Source organism: Bos grunniens, chromosome 13 (genome assembly GCF_055505025.1).
Source record: "Bos grunniens cultivar Pamir isolate PY7600 chromosome 13, Bosgru_T2T1.0, whole genome shotgun sequence".
NCBI lineage: Eukaryota > Metazoa > Chordata > Mammalia > Artiodactyla > Bovidae > Bos > Bos grunniens.
In genome coordinates, this window is record NC_141177.1 from 63,539,847 (window position 1) to 63,545,846 (window position 6,000).

Below are 6,000 nucleotides of genomic sequence, written 5' to 3' on the forward strand. Positions count from 1 at the left end.
CTCAACTCCAAATATAGCAGAAACAGCTGGGGTTTATAGCCAGTGAGCAGAGTAAGTGAGTGAGTAAGTGGATGTGACATTACTAAGAGGTGGCATCAAGTGTCGGGGATTCCTGCTAAATAACCCTAACAGTCTTCTTGCTGAAGGCAGACCAAGGACAGGGCCAAGCATGAATCCTAGTTGAAAAGAAGGCTTAGAGAAACCCAACTAAATTTTGCTTAAGGAAGAAGTTTTTGTCAATGTTCAGCTAAAATAAACTTCCTAGCATTGAGACAAAGATCATTGATTTTGAAAACCAAAAGCTCCAGATAATATTTTGAAAAATGCTATGCAACAAGTGTAAAATTTACTGTAATGATGAGGAATATACAAAACTGAAAGAAATGCTTATGTGTATATTAGAGGTTCAATTAAATGAAAAATATAGTAACTTGGTTTATTTTCAGAACTCTTCTTTACCATCTGGAACACATTTGAAACTCTTTAAGATCATAGCCACTGTTGCTGATGTTAAGAAAGGAGCTGTCTGCCGAAATTCTACCTTGCTTCAATTCATTCATGTCCCTGTAATGTCTTCTGGTGTGGTATAAAAGCAATTAAATGAAATCTTTCCTCCACATGCTTTGATAATGTCTTAATTATTTGTGTCAACTATTTGCAAATCTATTCTTTATGATACTATGTAGAAAAAAGTCACTTCCATACCTTTGTTACACTTCCAGATAGAGGAAATGAATTAAGAAAAAAATCTTGCTGTAGTTTTTTATATTAATCTGAAAATTCATTGAAGAGATCAGAACAAAGTCTTTATATAATATTTATTAAACTTAGTAAGACTACAAATCATACTGTTAGCTTTTAACTGAACTAAAAAAGATATTATTTGTAAATTCAAAGAATTTATTCTGTGTAGGAATATTATTAGTATCAAGTTTAATTGGTATTAATTTTTAAAGGAACATTGAAAAGAATAAGAGGAAAAACCTTGTAAGTATTGATTGAGTTAGTAGTCCAATATCTTTATTGTTGCCTTGTTTTCTCTTTTGGCCCTGAGATGGATGAATTTTCATGACTGTTTATTATCTAATCAAGTATTTCTTTTTGTGTGAAGGTTTCTTTTATTTTTTGAATATTTTTATCAGCTTCTAATATTTCTAAATATTATTAATAAAATTTTGGTTCCTTATCTTTCAGTTTCATTTCAAAACAGAAATGAAAACAATACTCATATATTTTCTTCCAAAATCCAGAATTAGTATAACATTCAAAACATGCTTATATTGATAGGCTACTGATTTAGTAAAAAAATGTGAATAGGGATTTAAATATTTGCATGTAAGAATTTAATCTTTAACCCATAGGAGCTCAGTATATAGTCATTATGGACCCAAGATAGAGGCAAAGTATTTTCACTGTCACATTCTTGTGTCTTTCAGTGATACACTGATTTATATATTTTATACACAGATATATATTTATACATATAAATACTGTCTTTATATAAACATTTATGTGTATTGACACACACTCCATCAACACTAATTTGTTGATATCAAATATCACTAATTTGATAAATGTGAAACCTGAATGTGAGATGTAGGGGGAGGATAACATTTTATACTACTTTATCCACCTTCATTTTGTAGAATATATCTCTCTAAACAACCCTAGATTTTAGAGCATGACTTGTAACAAACCATAAACAACATATAATTGTTCTCCATGTAGAATTACTTTCACAACTTAATATTTGAAAGATGATCATTTGGCCTCTCCTTAAGTATATCCAGTTACAGTGGCCTCACTGTCTCAATTCTAAGAAGTCTCAGCATCAGAAATGGTTATTAACATTGATGGAGAGTGAAAGCCAAGTTTCTCACTGTTGGAGAAAGAAGTTATAGATAAGCAAGATGGAAAGTCTAGAATAAACCCCAGGGTAATGGGTATGATAGGAAATCATACTATTTTTGCAACATGTATATATGTAGAATCACTTTTTCAGTAATCACCCAGAGAGTATTTGTATGAACAGTAAATTCTATATTTAAGAATTTGGACAGAAAAACAAGTTATGTTGTTATCCATTTATTTATTCCTTCAATTAAAACTTTAGTATTTATTATGTCCAGGCACAGTGTTGTTAGGTTTACAAGGGTAAACTAATTGTCATTTCATCAACTCAAAATCTAGTGAGGGAAACAAATGTTAACTGACTATGTGTATAGAAAGGTGAATTACATTTAGGATTTATGAATACATAAGTTTGTATAGTATACATATCTATATATAACACTTTAAAATTTGATTTAACATATTTAATCATTTTTTATTTACAGTGGTTAGTTTCTGGTGTATAGCAAAGTGATTCACTTATATGTAGGTGTGTGTGTATATATGCTTGTCCATACTCCTCTCCATTTTAGTTTAAAATACTGAATATAGTTCCCTGTGCTATACAGTAGAGCATTGTTACTTATCTATTTTATATATAGTAGTTTGTATCTAATCCCAAACTCTTAACTTATCCCTCCCCACAAGCCCATCCCAAACTTTCCCCTTTGAAAACTATAAGCTTGTTCAGACCGAGAGACTCCCAGAAGAAAGGGAAAAGAGGATTGAAAATGTGTTTGAAGAAACTATGCCTAAAAACTTCCCAAACCTAAAGAAGGAAACAGATCAGATATCCATGTATAGGAAGCACAGAGGGTCTCAAACAAGATGAACCCAAACAGGTCTACACTAAGACATATTATAATTAAAATGGCAAAAGTTAAGGAGAGGACACTAAAGACAGCATGAAGAAAAACAGAGTTAGTTACAAAAGAACCCCCAGAAGTCTATCAACTGATTTTTCTAAAGTGAAAGATTATCTATATGGAGTGAAGTAAGTCAAACAGACAAAGATAAATGCCATATGATATCAGGTATATTTGGAATATTAAAAAATGATACAAATTAAATTATTTACAAAACAGACTCATAGAAAACAGACTGTATACTTAAAAGTAGTTAAAATTATTTATTTTTATGTTGTGAATATTTTACCCATGAGAAAGGTTTAACATTGTTTTCTAATTATAATTTTTCAAGGTAATTTGCTAATTTGTTTAGAAACAAATGAAAATCTAACGCGTTAAAATATTCTAGAGGAACAAAGACTCTATAAACTTGTAGAAGAATTTATAAATTTGTTTTCCAGAGAAAATATAGAGCAGAGTTACATTCAGGTAAGAGTATTAACAAAATTTCTTTTCTGGCTCACTTAATTTTAGCAACTTATTTTCTTAAATTTTAATTTAAAAAATTTTAAATAGCAGCATAATAAACTGATGTGAATTCAGAGATATCACTGAATTTTCTACCTATTACTAGATTTTGTTAATTTTAATGTTAAAATTTTACATAAAACAGTAACCTTCAATGGTCAGTGTTGTTCTGTACTCAAATAGATAAAAATTCAATACTGAGTAACTTTTCCTTGAATGAATTGTGGATGTGTTTACTTCTGACCTTGCTTTTTATTGTTTGTGGGTAAAACGAAGGGAGATAGAGTTGAACTAATCATACTAACATTGTGGTGTGTTATCATCATTAGTTTACTCAAGTTCCCTCTCTCATTTCTACATTATTAACGTTTGTCCCTATCCTTTTCCCACTTCTTTGCTACTCAGCTACAGGTGTTCACTCTAATGGATTTAATGTGTCTTTAGATAAATTTGAAGTTTGAAAAAAATGTCATGTCTTTTGTTATGGAAGTAGTTTAAGTTTGCATAAATAATGTGCTACTGTAGATCTCTTGCGCTTTTCTTTTCAACAGCCTTAGTTTTTTAAGCACTATTCTGTAGTTGGAAGTATGTCTGAGCCATTGTTTCTCACTGATGCATCTCATTCTAATGCTCTAATCATCCAGTTCCCTTGCAGAGTAGGATCCAATTATTTGTAACCACGTGCCTTTTCCATGTCTGCAGGGTGAATACCCACAAGAGTGATCGCCAGGCTAGGGTATAGTTTTTTTTCTTGAAGTTCTACTCAACTGTCCCAAAGCAGTTGTATTTAGTTTGCACTTTCAGTGGCAGTACACGAAGGTGCCCATCAGTCAACCACTCACTAACGCTTGATGTTACCAGGCTTCCTAATCTGTCCGAATCAGTTGAGCATAAACTGACAGGCATTTCATTATTCCAAACTGTATTTTTCTAATTGTCATCATCTTTAAACAATTTCCTTTCATATATATTTTTATCCATGTACCTTTTTAGTAATTTAGGCATTCCATTCTAAGGAGGGGTTTGATATATTTGTGTTGATGTGCCAGAGGTTCCTTACATAGCCTAGATATTTATCTTACTGATTTTAAATGTTGCCAATATTTTCAGCCACCTATGCCATTAACTACATCTGTATCGTCCAGTTGAACAGAAATCTTTGTTTTTGATACAGTGAAATACATTAATTATTCTATTATGATTTAGGTTTAGGGGCCTTAGAAAAGGTACTAAAGTATCTTTTACATTGATTTTTATTAATTTTATACTTTTGTTTTTCATGTTTTAAACTTTACTCCATGAGAAGTCATTTTGGTATGTGACATACTATAGGGATCCCATATTATTTTTCTCCATATTATGAGTCTTTCTTTTTCCAGTTCCATCTACTAAAAGAACCATCCTTTTCCTGACTGATTTATGAAGCACACCACATCTGTGGTGTGCTAAGTTCTCAAAGAAGTGGGTGTGGTTTGGCTAGTGAAGATCTTCTCTGGTTGGGTATCGAGATGATGGGATTTACTCTGGTACTGTAGTTGCATGTGACTGGAGCCAGATCCTATGGCTGCTGCTGCAGGTATGGGCAGGCATGACTCCCAGCAGATTCCTGGGCTGGCAGGATCAGCCCTGCTCTTCAGGTGAAAGGGACTGGAGCCAAATAACAGGCTGACACAGTGTCCATAGCCAGACCAAGGGTGGAGGGCCTGCTACCCACAGAAGATGGGTGTGACTCCTCCTAGACCCTTGGTGGATGTACTGCTTGCAGAACAAGTCCAGGTCTGTAGCAAGGACCACAGCTGGCAAGCTTGCCACCTGAGCGCACACAACAAAATGGCCTTTCTTGGTCTTGAGCTCCACTAAGGTTCACAAATTCCTTCCTGGATCCCACAAAGGCACTATTGTCCATGGATAGCTGCCAAATTACTGTTGCTATGTGGTGTTACAGAGAAGGCAATGGCACCCCACTCCAGCACTCTTGCCTGGAAAATCCCATGGATGGAGGAGCCTGGTAGGCTGCAGTCCATGGGGTCGTGAAGAGTCGGACACGACTGAGCGACTTCACTTTCACTTTTCCCTTTCATGCACTGAAGAAGGAAATGGCAACCCACTCCAGTGTTCTTGCCTGGAGAATCCCAGGGATGGGAGGGCCTGGTGGGCTGCCATCTATGGGGTCGCACAGAGTCGGACACGACTGAACCGACTTAGCAGTAGCAGTAGCAAAAATTTAGTGTTAAAAGTGGATGTTCTCCTAGTCAGCCATCTGACTAATGTCACTCTCAAAATGCTTTTTAAAGTCATGTACTAAAAAAAATATCCATATACTGAGATTAATTTTTATTGAAGTATGGTTGATTTATAATATTGTGTTAGTTTCAGGTAAACATCAAACTGATTCAGTCATACACACATACAGCCCTTTTCAAATTAGTTTTCCTCCTTTCTGGATATGTGCCTAGGAGTCGGATTGCTGGGTTCTATATTTAGTTTTTAAAGGAATCTCCATACTGTTTCAAGAGTGGCTGCACTAATTTACATTCCCAACAGTGTAGGAGGGATCCCTTTTCTCCACATCCTCTCCAGTATTTACTGTTTGTGGGTTTTTTGAAAATGGTCATTCTCCCTGGCATAATGTGTGATACCTCATTGTAGTTTTGATCTGCATATCTGTGATAATTAGCCATATTGAACATCTTTTCATGTGCCTGTTGGCCATCTGTATGTCTTCTTTGAAGAA

General features: G+C 34.3%; 1 protein-coding gene across 1 annotated transcript in view; it reads left to right on the forward strand.

Annotated features, from left to right (window-relative positions):
- CCDC7 (coiled-coil domain containing 7) overlaps positions 1-617 on the forward strand; it is a 274,689-nt gene extending 274,072 nt beyond the window's left edge. Inside the window, exon 49 of the mRNA XM_086334569.1 lies at positions 447-617. The gene's annotated coding sequence lies outside the window, so the exon portion shown is untranslated. The remainder of the gene's footprint in view (positions 1-446) is intronic.
- The last annotated feature ends 5,383 nt before the right edge of the window (positions 618-6,000 follow it).